This window comes from Xyrauchen texanus, chromosome 19, assembly GCF_025860055.1.
Source record: "Xyrauchen texanus isolate HMW12.3.18 chromosome 19, RBS_HiC_50CHRs, whole genome shotgun sequence".
NCBI lineage: Eukaryota > Metazoa > Chordata > Actinopteri > Cypriniformes > Catostomidae > Xyrauchen > Xyrauchen texanus.
This window is the reverse complement of record NC_068294.1, coordinates 13014873-13031123: the sequence shown is the minus strand read 5'-3', so window position 1 is coordinate 13031123 and position 16251 is coordinate 13014873. Positions and strand designations below refer to the sequence as shown.

Here is a 16251-nt window from a genome sequence, read left to right as displayed (position 1 = left end):
CTAAATTAAGTTGGTTTCTAGTGTACTGGTTTCGTATTTTCAATAGAGCTGCTTTCCCTTTTTTCAGTGCCCCCTTTGCCAAGATTACAACTCTGCACACTCTAGTATTAGCGTATCTAGTAGAGTATTTTCTACAAGTGTGTGTGCGTGTGTGTGTGGGCATCATGAAAAAGCATTATGTGTAGACATCATTTAAGATCATGAAAAACATTCATTCATTCAAGTGTCTAAACTTTTGACTTGTGGTTTATTTAAATGCAAACAATGAAGCAACTGGAAAATAACAAAACAAGAAAAGACTAAAAAGAAGAAAAAAAAAAAAACAGGTCAAATTGCCAAAACAGAAAAAGCTACACATAGACAACAAATGACATATTTTGGCTACTCTGTTCCACTATGTGTGTGTAATCTTATTTCAACCTAATTTTTAGGGCTGCCCACTAACATTTGACCAAAGGTTAGTCAATGAGAAGTGTCTTGGTCAACCAAGTTTTGATTGGTCAGTTGGTTGCAGAAAAAAAAAAAACTCCACAGGAAACCGACTAACACCACATTATTTATTTTAACAAAAAATTCAAATTAAACTGGAAAAAAATTAAGTGCAATACAAATGCTGGAAAATACATCATGTGTGTGAATACATTTGTTTTGTTCCGTCCTTCACGCACACACACACACACACACACACACACACACACACACACACACACACACACACACACACACCTTTATAGAAGTTAAATAAAAATAATAATTCTAATAATAAAAACAGATCAAATATCGTCTTGGCATCATCAAAGGCATCAGCTATTGGCATCACTTTGACCATTGTCGATCCCCGAGATCGTCTGTCGGTACAACCATAAAGTGCATTTATCTCTATTAATTAATAAAATGTTCAGACAGTCTCCTTGCTGGTTTTTCTGACACATTCAGCGTCATTACCGCTTTTGCCGGTGACGCTGTGGCTCACTTCATGCATGCGCTTGTAAAATTAATATTTTAAAGTCTCATTATTATGGTTCAGTATTTCTCTGTAATGTAGAATATTGTTAGCAATGTTACTGATAACGTTCATTCTCAGCCCTGGAACTCAAACCATTTTCTGATGCCCCCCAAAATATATATAGGCTATTTAAGCAATTCATGTAATATCATAAATGTGCGACAACTAGTTGATTAATGGCTTAAACTAACGTAGTCGACTAGTAAAATCTTTGGTCGAGGGCAGCCCTTCTAATTTTATACCTAAATTTCCATTTTAGCACCTTCTCATTCTTAATACACCCTCCTGCACAATAGAGAATCCTCCTATGGTGCAAACTTTAATACACAGCGCTCAAATCCTCTTTCTGGCTTTCAGACTCTAAAAGGTTTAGTGTACCCCTAGGCCCCGTTTCACCTGCTCTGAGACACATTACTCCCTCCGCTATCCACCCCTAAGTCAGTCTAATCTCAATTATAGTCCCGTGTCTGATTTAGGATCAGTTCCTCCAACACCACCTGCATCTCAAACACAAGAACATTAATAACAGGACTGGCTTTGAATCAGCTCTGGCAGGTATGAGGTAATAGAAACTGGATGCACCCTGGAGAGTGATATGCTGCAATGATTCCCAGAGGAGACGGATCAGCTGTCTCTTCGCATAGCGGGAGAACTATTGCAGATGTGTGTGGTGTATATGACAGACTCTACAGGTAAGCAGCTGTGTATTCTGCTGATGAAGCAGCCAACAGTTATTTAATATTAAAATGAAAATGAAGTTTTGTGGCTTTTAGTCCATGCCTTTTAGCACTAAAGCGCTGTCTTTAGCTAATTTAATGACCAAATGAAAAGTGCATTAAAATCATTGCAACTCTACCACCTACCTCAAATCATGGTTCACAGCTGTGACAAACTTAAGACTACTGGCTATTTAAAAAGAAGTGATAAGCCCTCTGATATGTCCTGCATCAACTTCCTATTTTAACAGGAAATATGTCAATAAAAGGAAATAAAACTGCTTCCGTCAACTGATTTTATGGTTAGAGTATGTGACAATATGACCATAATTTATTCTGATAATCATTTCTTTACTTCTCATCAATTGGTTTGGGATGGTGGAGTTAGCTCGCTACACACTGCTAACAGACGTTTGCGTGAAATCTCTCCGGTTGTAATCCCTTGGTAACGAATTGGTCAGTTGGCTCAAACCACCCCGGCATCATTGGCTTAGGATAAGTGCATGTCAGCTGTAGCTTTTATACGGGTCACTGAAAATTACGGTTTCATGACATGATTCACAGTGAAAGGAAACCATGGAGGGAGCCGTCGCCGCCCAAGCTGGGCAAAAATGTGCTAAAATGTAAGCCGTCTCAGAAGGGCATCTAACCTGAATGACCTTCTCGTCCATGAGAGAAGGTCTCTCTTCATCTCTCTCTCTCTGGCTCCCTGATTCAAACTAAGCATTCTGAAAATTGCCAGTCACTCTCCTTAATTCCATCTGTCTGTTTAGACAGCTGGTAATTAACGGTGCTGTTGACTGTTTTCCTGTAACATCCATAGAGACCTCAAATCACACATGCACACATATATAAGCATTCATTCATGCCCCTAGGTGTGCTTCACATACATGTTGTCATTCTCTGTCTTATAATACCTTTGACAGGAATAGTTGAATGATCTGATGGTGAGCACTCACTGGAAATCACTGACGAGCACAGAACGGGGCAGCAGGGGTGCAAGCCCCTGCCACTTTCGTTCACAAATATAAAGGTGCCCTTTTGGTCATCCAGAAAAAGGGGAGACAATTTAATAATTAAGTTAAAATAGTTCAATAAAACAAAATTATAATCTCGTCATAATCTCACAATAACAGTAATAATGTGTTATGAGATTTCTTTGTAAATTGTGGGCGTATTAAAAAAAAATAAGTGGAGGTGCCTTTAAGAGCGTACGCTACAGCAGAGCCAATCGCAAGTGATCCTCCCTCTGCCCTACTCTCTCCGAAGTGTAGAGCCTTTGAAGTGGATACTCTGAAGGAAACATGGCATTACTGTATGAATGTACCCTTCGTTAACAGTGTTGTGGTAGGGCCCTCTGAGAAAAGATACATTTTCTCACTTTCATTTTGAACGAGCTTTCAAGTGGCATTCCCTCCCATCCCGCTCTTCAAGGAAGCAAAAAATGCAATTTTGAATTCGCCCCGGAACATCGAAGTGCCGTTACCTCAGACGAGTAAAAGGTCAGATAAAAATCCCACTTCCTGTATTGTGTTGCAAGTTTACCGCATTTCCAATAATCGCAAACCACTAGTGTAGACAGATTTATTAATTATAACAGGAGCTGTCGCGCCGCTTTCAGTGATATAAATTAAATGACTCTTTTATAGAATATTGACATAAACTGAAAGAGCTGTCAGGTTCAGCCAATGCTAGTTTGGTTTTGTTGAAACTAATAAGCCATTATACTAATCACTTTCAGAAAAATATCATGGTATCATTAGGCTAGCACAGTACTGCAGCTCCCCATTATATATATAAAATTTTACACAGTCTGCGTAGGGCACTAACTCCATAGTGGGCACAACATACCCTAGAGGGGCACCAGAAACTCCACCGACTGCCATTACTCACATGTTATACGTTATTCAACAACCCTGTAGCATAGGCAGAACACAGTCGATCACCTCGCACTCGCAATTTCTCATCGCGCATTCGCACCTTGCACCACTTTACCAGGGTATTGCCACGGCACTGAATGATCTATCGTATTCATATTTCATGATACTGATATGGTACTCCAAGTTACTTTAAAAAATACCATGGTTTTACTATGATATGTCATAAACATGGGGTTATAACAGAACATGTCTGAAAATAAATAAATAAATAAACAAACAAGCGTAATACCATGGTGCTTTTTGTGAGAAATATAACAGAATAGGCTATTATTTGTGATGAAGGAAAATAAAAAAAATACAAAATTGCACATTATCCAAAGCTGTGAATTCTGGTCACCGTAAAGACAAAACATAAAAAGTTTTTTGCATTTCTTCAAGAATGAACAAAGTGACATTGATGAGTTTGCAGGTTGGTGAATGAAACCGAAATTAATAAATAAAAAGTAAAGTCGCACCTGAATATGAGTCACACTGTTGAGAAAAAAAAAAAAACATGTGTCACATCTCTGTATATGTTGCACTGATAGATAATGCATGCGGCAGGCATTAGGGAGGCGCCATCTACCTTCTTTTTAGCCGCTCAACATATCAAAACACTCTCCGCGAAGATAACATCAGGATCTATGCATAAAATCAAGCAGTATTTGGCCTTGTTTTAATTGGGAGCACCTGCTTTAAGTAATCGTATGTAACAGTTTTTCATATTCTGTTTATGTGTCATGAAAAAAACTTGACAAATAAGCCACATCAGTTTATAATGTAACTATGCTGTATACAAATAAACAGCTTTTAGTGAGTAAAACAATGTACCTGTTGTATTCTATTAATTTATTAACATTAGTTACTATTAGTCTATCTTTTGTTATTTCTGATATTTGTCAGCCTCTTTGCTCTGTACTGATATCTGGTTTACTGACTGAATTTTTTTATTACGAGTGTGATGAAACAATTTTGTTGGCACGTGAGGAGTTGTGTTTGACATCGGTCTACAGTTACAAGTACTTTGTAAAGGCAAAATTCTCTAAATAGGCTACTTTAAAATGCTACTACCGACTTTTTGTGTGTAAGAATATGTGCTTTGGTGTGCATGTGTTTGACTGGCCAGCATCAATTACGTATAATGTAAATAAGTTGCAGCGGACTAAGTAAAAAAAACTTGACTTATATTCCAGAGAATACATTATTACTTGTGGATGGACAGAAATTCTGATTAGTCTAAAGCAGCTCTAGATGGCCGCAGATTGACTTAAAATATCAATTAGTGATCGGCATGTTATTTTATCGATGCATTTTTGAGGCATCGATATATTAACATCAGACAACATTTAAATAAGAAACCTTATTTGTGTGCTTTCAATTCATTGTCAGTTGCCTTCCATTCAGTATAGTCTGATGTAATAGATTTTTGAGACCACAAGGGGGCTAAACATTACATTTACTGAAGCCTGTCATAGCATGGACAAGGCACAGATATCACACACACATTATGAGCTGATGGCAGTACAAAGTTATGAAGATTTTGTACTTCTTCAAGAATTATCAAAGTGATTTTAATGAGTTTACAGGTTAGCATATGAAACTGGTGTAACTGTCCGAACTGAACGATTAGGAACGGCAACGTTTATTTTGCAATTTCCCTGTATGCAGCACTGAATAGGTCTTTCATTCAAGCTGTCAAACCACAAAACAACATTCTTGTAACTGAAATTACATTATGTATGCTCTATGAAAGATATTTATACACAATATATCATCCAGTAATGACTAGAGTAAATAAACTTAGTGCTTTGATAATGATTTGGGTCAAATTGAATGGAAAACTATACAAGTTGAGCGGTGTGGCGCTGGAAAATTTAACAGCCTCCGGAGATATCGAGCCCTTGGTGTGTGCGTACCTTTGTAGAAAATATTTGTTTAGAATTTTAGAACGCGCCATCTCGTCCACCAGATTATTCTGGTGCATGACCCACTTTAATTAATCCTGGCGCTCACACTTTACCAAAGTTGTGTTGAGAAACATGTTTGAAAAGTCAAAGACTATTGTGCAAAGGAGCAGCCCTATTTATATCCGAAATAAATCACAATAAATAGATAATCACCAGGAAAATCTTCAGATTATCGATCGGCATTGATCCCAAGCCTACCTATTTCATATAAACTCACCCCTAAATGCCACATAAAACAAAAGAACTGTTATTAGTTGCTTTTCATCTGGGTGTTTCTTAGCCAGTATTGGCAGCAAACTGGACCAGACCTTATGACTATTGTCTTAAAGTTAGACAAGATTAGACAAGACTAATAATCATAAAAGTACATTACACTTACCATATTATACTGTATATTAGTCATTTTAATATAACATTCTCAGACATGTTTAAATTAAAGTCTTGATATAAGCTTTTTTCCCCCCGCTATATTAAATCTTGGTCTATTATTTCGAGAGCCAACAATAAATATTTCAGTTTCAGCCCATATTTAATACATATCAGACCCACAATAATGTGCCCAAAAGGATTAAAGATTAAATATGTCTTGGGCAACAAACGCAAACAATTACGGTCCTCCACTGTCAGTGGTGTGAGTTATGACTGAGGCTTTTGTGCCGGGTATAATGAAGGCCTACAGATGGGCTGACTGTGATTTACTGTACTTATATCATAAATCAAGTATTCATCTGCTTATTTAGAAACAGGTGATGCAGCTTACAGAAACAGTCAAGGGTCAGTGAGACAAACTGGCAAACAAATGCAGTTTAAACAAGATACCAGTGTGCAGAAAAAAGTCTGGAATTTAGAAGCTTACATTCACAGTCAGTCTTTGGGATTGACAACCATATTTACAGAATACACCGTTTCCTTTGATTTAAGCTGTTTGTTGCCACATTTTAAAATGTTGCATAAATGCACAATAGGTGCATGACACCCCTGCTCTCATTTATAACCAAACAGTGTGTAAAAATAACCGTATTGAGCACTCTAAAACAGAACTGGAAACTGTGTTCTGCTGCTGTGTGAACATAGCCATTCTTTCGGTCGCTGTCTCTCTCTTGGTTCATCCCTTCATCTCTAGGTCTTGTCGATGGATCTACACTGTGGCTGCTGCTCAAGAATACAAAACAGAGGAAGTGCAGAGTGCACTGAAATGGAGGAAAGATGACATGAGGGACTCTGAGACACGGACATATCGATCGTTGAAGGGAGAGTTGAGGGAGGGAGAGGGGACCAGACAAGACTGTGCAGTCCCTTCAGCTCTCAGAGGAGATGCTGAATAAAACATCAGAGGCCTGCTAAAGCCCACAGTACAGTGTGTTCACTTCTAAGACAGGATTTAGGAGACAAAGACAGACCGGGCAGGCAGAAAGAGACAGAGAGCCAAAACGTCTGCTAGGCTTGGGTTTTCTCTGTTTGTTAAATTCTTAAAGTTCAATGTATGAGGTCAAAGTAATTTAGAAGACAAACAAAGTAGTCAGTAGGTTGAGTAGAGCCCCGAAAACCTAGAAATCAAAGACAGTGAAACTAAAAAAGCCAGGGCATTTAGCTTGATTTATGAAATTTGATTTGATAAAACAACCATTTGTCTTCCCCTCGCAAGGCCAACGATCAACTGTACTGTTCAAGGAAAGGGTTTTTTATGTTCCAAAAATAGTGAGCAGCTTCGGCTTTGTTCGGGGTTACCAACTGTCCCATATTAGCCGGTACATTCTGTAAAATGCCCAAAAATGATTATTCATATATGGGATGCCTATTGTCACATATTTAAGCGCTGAAACTTAAATTTAGTGCATCTAGTGCATGGTTTGCAGAATTCAATCACCCACAATCCCTTGCACATGCGCACTTACTAGACCATCTCATTCTAGTGCTGAATGCTGAGGAGGATTCTAGCCTACAGCCTCAGAAGGGCTGGTCTAGGAAGGACTCCTAACTAGGTTCTGATTAAGAAGCACCCACAGGGAGCTCCTAACCTAACCCTTTCCCTGTGTGGAATTGACACCCCCTTTTGGAGTAACTCTGCCCCTTTCAGAGTAACCCCACCCTCTTTTGAAGATTCCACCTTTATTTGGAGATCTTCAGCCAGCAGCTTTACCTATTTGCGGAATTGGGTGTTCACAAGTGCTCAAATGTTAAACAATACTTCCAGCTTTGGCCACTTGTGGTCAGTGAGTAAAATTTCAGGAGCAGAACTTTCGACCTACTGTCACCGAATTCACAGTGAAATCAGTCTAAATTAGTTAATGATCTTATGCATTGTCCCACAATAACATCTCTTGGAATGCCAAGTAAAAAAGTTTACCATCTATACTGTCTGTGAAACTGTCTGTGAAACTGTCTGTGAAAAATGTCTTGGGCATTTTGTGCAAACACAGCACAGTATGCAGTAAGCACATGAATTAGCTTTGTGATATAAATTGTTGCTAAATAAATATATGTGGTTTAAACCATGACAGCTGCTCACTTGATGCCTTACTTGACTGAAACTTGTTCTGCTTAATGAAATAGGCAGTTTGCACAAGGTGTAAAATCTTTTTGAAAGATGCAACACGATGGTTTCCATGGCACCGCCTATGGATTTCAAGGTGAGCAGGACCTAAAAAAAGACTAACCGTGACTTTGAGCAGCGGGGAGGCTGCCAGTTAGTGGCACATCACTATGACACATTAGAAGAGACAACTTTTTGTATTACACTGAAAAACACTGAGAAATGTGTAAGAGAATATTTGGCGAGGTGCACAAATTCACAAATACTTCAGATTATTAACATATTGCACCCTTTAAAATGTGATGACAGCAATGTATATTAAACAAAACACTAACAAATCTAATTGGTAAAGCAATTAGTTACTTGAGGACTTCCATTACAGGGATAAAAAAAAAAAATAGTTTAGACATAATATGACACCTAAAACCCTGTGATGAGGAGGGGGGCGTGGCCTGCCCATGATGACACACGCCTGGCGCTGAGTTGACTAATCAGCAGGAGAGTGGTGGGGGGTGGTTTGGAGATGCCAGATCAAGAGAGAGAGAGAAAAAGTGGCTCGCCGGTCACCAAATAAGCTGTCGCCTGATCCTCGGCCAGCTGGGCAGCAGTCCTCCGCAGCGCCGGGCAATAGCACTGGACCTCACCTCTTGGCAGATGGCAGCGAGCTCCCCTGCCCCCTGGCGGATGGCAGCGGCTCCTCCGTCCTGGTAGCCGGCAGCAGCTCATCCACTTCCAGACGGATGGCAGCAAGCTCCCCCTTTTACTGACGGATGGCAGAAAGCTCCCCCCGCCGCCCTGGCGAACCACTCCAGCACCACCAAACCATATCTCCTCTGTGTCACGACACTCCAAGAGCGGCGAAGGCTCTCCGACATCCCTCCTTCCTCCTTAGCTTCGGCACCAATGTAATCACTCCTGCTCAACCCAACTGGATTTGAACTGGGGTCTCTGGCATGGGAGATGGGCAAGGAGGAGGAGGGAACCAGCTGAACAGTCAAAATAAAACTTTAATAACAAACTGAACTCAAACATGACATCAACTGCAAAACAAACAAAGACGCACGCACACAGCTTTGTGCGTCACTCTTTCTCTCTCGAACTGGTGTATCCGGCACCCCCTTATCTCTCTCCCTCTGATTTGACTACTCAGTGCCAGGCGTTCGTCACAGCCCGGCCACACACCCCTCCTAGTCACAAACCCCTTTAACCATGGTAAAAATCTGTAACGCAATAGTTGTAATGATAGGCTACAAAACGCTTGTTGCTTTTGTGAAGCTGGAGAAGTTTACAATTAAAGAACTATATCTGTCTTAACACTCACATACTTGTGAGTTGCGAACCAAAAACGTACTGCAAACTGGGATAAGGACATGTAACCGGTTGGAAGAACCCCTTAAGTTAAAAAAAAAAGAAAGACCTTTTGTCAATTTCCTTACAACTACAAATAAGAGTATTCTTAACTTAAGGGGTTGATTGCAACTGGACCATGGTCTTTAGGAAACAAATAAAAAGATACATTATAATAATTGTGATATTCACAATGTTGCTTAATTTTATTTCGCCAACAAAATAATTCCAAATATGTTGTGAATTTTCAATATACTGTATAGCTCAGCCCTAGTCACAAATGTGCATACTGTATCATACCATATGGGTCAGCCAATCCGATTATAGAACCATAACTATCCCCTTAATAATATGTTTTCATTTTCATTTTGTAACTGATCTAAATAATGTACCTGGGGACCAAATTATGGTGGTCTAAATTGCCACAAATCATTCCAGCCTTTAAATCCGCTTCTTGTTCTCTTTCCAATATTTTTCAGAGGATTTATAACTAACATTGTTTAAAATAAAAATGTGACCTGGGATCCAATAGCAATCAACTGGAAAATGTTATGTTCAGCTTTAAGGTCTAATCCTGTTCTATCATATATCTTGCCCTGTCAGAGACAATCTGATTTAAGGGCTGTCCCTGACCTTATGGCCATAACCGTCAGGAGACAGGGCAGCACTACAGCAGAGTAAGAATTAATTCAGAGGTTTGAATACAGTTAGTTGTATGACTGCAGGAATTATCTACTGAGAGAGAGTATGAAGCTTTGTGCATTCAGAAAGCAAGGGAGGAGAAAGAGAGTCTCTCTGACTGAACAAGGTGGGGCATAAATCTCTATCTGTATCTCTCTCACACATAAACACAGGGGAATGGAATCATTCGGAAGGTGCACATTGATGCACCTCCGTAGATTTTCAGACACAATAACAAGCATGAAGTTAAATAACAGATGCGCTGCAATTTGAGAAACGGCACTAAATTCTTCAGTGAATTTTCAGACCAAATTCCTTCCAGGCTGAAAATCTAATTGTACTTTGACATCAATCAAAGCAGTAGTCTAAAACATGAAGCTGTCAAACCCTTGAGACATACAACTCTGGCAGTATTGGTATTCTCTACTGTATGCACCTCTACCATGATCAACAACCTCAAATCTTTAAAGGGGTCATGTCATAAGGAATCAAATTTTCCTTGATATTTTGACATAAGAAGTTTTCTATTATAAAAACATACAGTACATTTCAGAACTCAAAACTTAATCCTAGAGTTGCACGATTATAGCAAAAATCATAACTGTCAATTATTGCTCTTGATATTGTAATCGCGATTTTTAATGGTGATTAAAAAATGTTGTTACCATGACATCACAAAGCAAGCAGATTTCAATGGTGGATATGAGCTGCACTCAATTTTCTTTTAATCATCTTTTAAGTATTATATTGTATTGTATTTTATATTGTAATAATGTTTGTTTGTAAGGCAAATTAAAATTATTTGTGACGGGGCGGAGGGCGGGGCCAGGTTGTGATTCTACACACCCATATCAGGCTAATCAAGCCTCCGAGAGGGATAAAGGCCGACTGCGGAAGGTGGTGCGACAGAGAGAGAATGTTTACGGGCAGCTGACCAGCGTGTGTTTATGTTTGTGTCTTTTTGGTTCAGTTTACCATTAAACTATTATTTATATTGTCACGCCAGTCAGCTGCCCGTAAATGTTTTCTCTCTGTTTCACCACCGTCTGAAGTCGGTCTTTATCCCTCTGTCTACTGTCTACACTGGGTGCTTCAACACAAACTTTCTAAACCATTTATTTGTGTTGTTGGCAGTAGTTTTGCCAGCGTGTGCAATGCAAAATGGTACAAGACATCTGTTTATTGTCAGTTCAACATGATATATGATGTAAAAAAAAAAAAAAAAAAAAGTATAAACAGGACTGTGATGTAGCCTACAATAAACCTAATGTATTCTAAACATGACGTGCACACAGAATGAAAGATAGTTTAACCCGTTAAGCAGTCGACACCTCGTTGAAAATAAACAGAATAATGTACAAGCATGCACAGATGTAAAGAAAACTCAAATGTGAAAACATCCATAAGGACCTTCAAACGTTTCGAAATCCAATGAATATTAACTGACTAGTAATTCCAGAGTCAGCTAGCAACATCAGAACTATTTAGTCGACTAGTCTCGCACATCCCTAGTGAATACGTTGACGTTTATTATGAGGCGCTTAGGCCAAAACTGAGCATTTCAGATAGAGAGACAGGAACAAAATGATCATAAGTTACTAAACTATGATTGTTTTAATACAAAAACAAACATTATCAGTGGACCTCAGGGAAGATAATAAAACTATAAAAAACAAAAAAAGAGCATGTCAGTGTAAGTTTGCTTTTTTGGTTAAACATTTGGTTAAATGAGACATTTTACCATCCATAATTATTTATCACTATTAATAAAACGGTATATTGCATTATTTTGTATTGCAAATAGGCCTTTCTTTTGTCCCTAAATTAATTAGCTGCTTTTAGAGGTTCATAAACTAATTAGGTGAAATAGCACATTTCACAAAAATGTGAAGACACGTTGTAAATTTGTTCAACATACAATTTTTATTGTGATTGCTTAATGCAAGGAATATTCCACAAATGCAGTTTAAGAGAGAAAAAGCTAGATACAATTTTATGGTAAATTTTCCACTGAGGGAAAAGTTATTGGAAGATGTGGGATGGGTGCGAGTCGTGATAAATGTTTTCTAACTGCTCACGTCAATTACATCTTGAAGGGTCAGACTCAGAACATTGACAACTGATTTAAACCATGAGTTATGTTGCAGTTCCAACTGGTGAGTAACTCATTTAAGGCTGTTTTTAATGCTTGGATCTTTGCTTGGTCCTAAAATGAGATTTTTGCAAGTGTTTGAGTTCTTACCAATTGCAAACTATACCAGAGTTCATATGAACCGTGCTCAGACCACCTTTCAGAAACCCCTTTTACACCAACCAAACAAACTAAAAAGTTATGTCAAACAAAAGCAAACTTGGCACATGTTAACGGAATGTTTGACTCAAAAATTATCGTTTACTCACCATTATGCCATCTCAAACTCATATGACATTCTTTCTTCTGTGGAAAACAAGGAAATTTTCATAGTTGTGTTTATCCACACAATGCAAGTCAATAGGATCCAACACTTTCAAGATTCAAAAAGGACTATAAATCTTGACATCTGCAATCTTGTGATGATCGACATGGAGACTGCAGATGTTATATTTTGGTAAAATCGCTTCAGAAGGCTTCAGAAGACCACTTGAGTCGTATGGATTACCTTTATGCTGCCTTTATGTACTTTTTAGAGTTTTGATCTATAATTTTTGTGTGAAATATTCCTGTAAATGTGGACCCTACACACATCAAAATCACTGCTCGTGTGTCCTAAAGAATCCCCATATGCAATGTAATGACATGAATTTAGGAAGCAGTAACAGCTGATTAGAGTATGTCTGTTCTATATCTGTCTTAAGGTTAGTAAGTGTACGTTTGTATGTGTCTGCCCTAGTTTTGCCAACACACAAACACACACTCCCAGCCCATTTTATTCACACAAACTCATACATTTTCACAATGGTGGCAGATGTCATGGCGACTTACACAGTAAAAGACTTAGTGATGCGATGTCATGCCTATCCCAGCATCCTTCTCATTACACTGAATGTTCCCTGAGAGGTACACTGTCCTTAGATCAGAGCTAATATCACTCACACTGCCCTGATTCCTCAACCAAATTACATATGACAACAAATACACACTCCACCGTCAAACAGTTGCAGAGTAGATGCATGTGTACTACATAAGAGTTCTATTTCTGCTCGTGTTTTCTTTAAAAGCCAGACAGGCTGTGCTTTATGTGTTTACAGAAATGAAATTCCATCAAAAAGCTTAAATTCCACAGTCAGAATGGTCAGCTTAGATTAATGATTCAACTAGCTAAACACATACAATACAAACACACACAAACAAACAAACACAGACACACATGCCAACAGCTGCACACAGCAGTTGTAGACCTATAGAGCACAAATGTAGGGTTGTTAAGGAAAAATCCCATTAATTTCTTCCAAAGTAAAATTAATAAGTAAATTATTAGTAAAGTCAGTGTGATTTCAGAGTAACTTAAAAAACAATCATGATTTAAAAACTACACTACCCATAAGCCTGAAGAGAGATCCACCAATTAGAGAAGTCCCCAGGGGAAAAAAAGAAAGAATCACATCATACAAAGCATTCCTAATGATGTAAGCGAATCAGTCTATCTACATACAAATCAATGACTTAGTCAAATCTTATATTGTGCTTTTGGTTCTGATTCAATTACATTATTTGCAATGCTTCATAGGATCAGTAGTTTGTTTTCTCAAAAAATTAATTCAAGTCACTTTTCCACCATCGGGCCGAATGGTTCTCGTTCTGTACCGATCCGGGCTTGTTGGCACAGGTACAGTTTCTTTTTCCATTGTGGTGCAATGATATCAGGATTAGAATGGACTGAATGAGCAAGTTATCAATCGTGAGTCACATTAAAGGGGTTCCACAAGAATGGTATTCTTTCCTGAGTATGGTTAGCTAACCGTGCTGAGAGTTCCGGGCTGGGAACGGTTTGTTATCAAACCTTATCGAACCGTGCTCAAGTGGAAATGTGACTGAAAATAAATAACTAAAATAAAATGAAAATGAAATCATTTGAAAACACTGAGGGGGGAGCTCTGTAAGAATGAATTGCAGCTGGTAAAAGCACCAGTTATTTAGATGCACTGTTTGTGCCCGATTTACTAATGAATTATGGATATCAGTCAACAGTGCAAGCGTGTCCACAAAATCACTGCAGAATGCAATTTGCATGCACAATTCCTATCTTGTGGGCAGATACTGAGAGCTTTATAGAGGTGGATGTAGCAGACCACCTTGATCTCACACACCCTGCTGGGTCTGTGCTCCAGTGACATTGTGTTACAGACACCTAAATGATTTCTTGCCTAAATGAAAAATGCCAAAAGTAAGCTTGAATTCAACGTGCATCTGAATATATGCTGAGCTATAACACTGTTCTCCATCATTGAATCATTATTTGATGAATTACTGCTGATGTACACAAACATATATTTAAATACAATTAATTTTATTGCCTGCTTTCTTCAGATGGAAATAGCACGATGTATTACTAGCCAATTATTGTGAATGAAGCACAATCTATAATGAGCCTTATTTACATAGAAAGGAGGTGTGTTTACGAGGAAAGAATGACAATGACTTCATTTAATACTTAATAGGCAGTGCAATTTCAGCACTGATTGTGCCTGCTTAAACTAGATAGCGGGTGGTTAGTGAATCTGATGCAGTTTTTTTGCACTCAAATACCATGCGCAAAAGTGGCGCAACAGTTTAGTGAATTTACCCTTGAATATGTAGAAATCCCACCCAAAACTTGAAACCGAAATCTCAGTACATCCAAATCTAGCATAGTATGATCTAACATTGGGACCGGACAATTATTTAAAATGTATAATTGTTCCGATTTAGGTTATTATTATTATTTATTTATACAAATGTATTCAATTGAAATATTAGACATAAATAGACAACATGCTGTGTTTAACATATGCATAAAATAAATAAAATTCCTGAAAATAAATTAAGGAATTATTTTTTTTAAATACCAATGAAAATCATTCCAGGGGGCAAATATTGCCCCTTATTATGAACGTTAATATCTGACACTGGACCACAGTTGTTTGAAGAGCTACTGTAGTATTATGAACTAGCACAGTTGGTTAAAATTTTTGCTAAACACGCTAAGCTGAGTGGTTGGCCCAGCTGCTACCTCCCTATCCCCCTTTTAGCCCATTTAGACTCCACACACACACTGAACTTGTGGGCCTTCCTCTGGGACTGATTCTCATTGAGTATAAGCTCAGCTCTAGCTCAGCTATCCCGCCGTCAAACGCACGCCTCACGCCCACAGATGCATTTCAGCTGGGGGCTTTTATGTCCCTCGCTCCTTTACTGCTGCCTTGAGAATAAATCTGTCTAGTTTCATGAAGATACTGTTGGTTGAGAACAATATAACAAACTGGCTCTGTTTTAAAACCAAGTGAGCTGCCTATGTAGGCACCAGTTTAAGGCATCATTAGCACTCTACAAACACAGAAGCTGTTCCAAAAGGTAGATTTTTGAGATACATTCTATTGGCTACAATCTAAGGCAGCATTGCATTTCGCTTTAGTGAAAAAAATCCATCTGACATGGACAGGACGAAGGGAGAGAAATGTCACAGAAATGTACTTAAAATTAACGAAATACTGAAAACTTTGGATAAAAGTGGAGACTATTTTAACCAATATTTGTGTGTTGTGATTTTCTATTTTTATTAGTGTATCTTACCATTAGCTTAGCTAATGGAAAAATCAATTATGTCACCTATCCTGTGTCCTTTACATGAAAAAGAGAGAGCACAGAGTTGTTGCCTATTTAGATTGTTCCAAATCAATCACTTGTGAGGTTCCATTTCAGTAGGGATGATGCCTTTCAAGACAGCTGCCTATGTAAACAATAGATAGCAAGTCAGCTCACTCTGTTTTGGAACAGGGCTACTGTTTCCAAACCCTACACTACAATGAAAGATATGGTATGTCATTTAATATGAGCAGTGATATCAGCAGGGTGAAAGTATAACTGACATGCTCAAAGGTGTGAGTGAACAAATTAACTCACACA

The 16251-nt window shown here is 38.4% G+C and overlaps 1 protein-coding gene across 2 annotated transcripts in view; it reads right to left on the bottom strand.

The window, feature by feature from the left end:
- LOC127660198 (A disintegrin and metalloproteinase with thrombospondin motifs 2-like) overlaps positions 1–16251 on the bottom strand; it is a 257731-nt gene that overhangs the window by 164563 nt on the left and 76917 nt on the right. The window lies entirely within an intron of this gene.